Below are 1,358 nucleotides of genomic sequence, written 5' to 3'. Positions count from 1 at the left end.
CTTTTTGAGACAGGGTCCCCCTGTAGCCCCAGCTGTCCTGGAACTCACTATGTAGACCAGGCTGGCCTTGAACTCACAGAGATCCGCCTGCCTCTGCCTCCCGAGTGCTGGGATTAAAGGCATTTGCCACCATGCCCAGCCCTGAATTAAATTCTTTAATCAAGCCAATCTGTGTCTCTTTATTGTGAGTTGTACGTTCATGGTTATTACAGAGAAATGTCTACTAATTTCTGTAGTTTTCTTAGTTTTGAGGGTGTTTGGATTATTTATTCTCTTCTTTCTTAACTATTAGTGTTAAGGATTTTCTGATTTACTGTGTTGACCATGTGGGATTCCTTTATAGTTCTTTGGGTTCAGTCATTCTTCTAAATGTATTATTTTCTGTGCTGTCATGATTGAGACTCTTTCTTCTTCCTCTGAGTATAGTATCTTCTGCAGAATAAGCTTAGGAGTCCAGAACTGCCTTAGTTTGTGCTTGTCTTGGAAAATTCTTACTTCCCTGTCAATTATTTTTAAGATTTACGTATTTCTTTCTATTTTAGCTGTAGGAGTGTTTTACCTGCATGTATGTAAGGCACCATGTGCATGCTGTGCTCACAGAGGCCAACAAAGGGGATCTGATCCTCTGGAACTGGACTAATAGGCGGTTGTGAGCCACCCTACTTGGGTATGGAACCTGGGAATGGAACTTGGTTCCTCTGCAAGAACAGAAAGTACTCTGAACTGCTGAGCCATCTCTCCAGCCCATCTGTCAAATTTAAAATAAAGCTTTGCTGTATAGCAATCTGGCAGGAAGTTACTTTCAGGGCTTGAAATATATCATTCTGTGCTTCCTGGCTTGTAGTGCAGCTAAAGAGAGAGCTGCTGTTATTCTACTATGTTGAGAAAAGGTCTCTCTTGTTTCTGCCACTGTGTACTCCTGGCTAGCTAGCTGACCCATAAGTTTCTGGGTGATTGCCCTGTCCCCACCTCCCGTCTCACCACAAGAATGTTGGTATGACAGATGCAGGCTATGGCACTCAGGCTTTGACATGGGTGCTGGAGAGCCAACTCAGGTCATCGGGCTTACACAGCTGGCATTTCTACTTGTCACGCCATCTCCCTAGCCCTATGTGGTAGGATTTTTGAAGAGAAGAAAGTGATCTAAAATTAGATGATATTAACAGTAGCACAACTCTATGAATATGCTAAAAACAAGAAATTGTGCACCTTAAAAAAATGAATTTGTGGAATGGAAATTATCCCCCAATGGAGGTTCTATAATAAATAAAATGGAGTAGAAACACTGAAAATAAAAAGCTAAAAATGGATTTTATTAGGCTCAGTTTTATAAAATGAGTAACATTTTCTTGTGCAAA

Source organism: Nannospalax galili, unplaced genomic scaffold, assembly GCF_000622305.1.
Source record: "Nannospalax galili isolate Female #2095 unplaced genomic scaffold, S.galili_v1.0 scaffold1272, whole genome shotgun sequence".
NCBI classification, from domain to species: Eukaryota; Metazoa; Chordata; class Mammalia; order Rodentia; family Spalacidae; genus Nannospalax; species Nannospalax galili.
Note: the sequence above shows the minus strand (reverse complement) of the source record.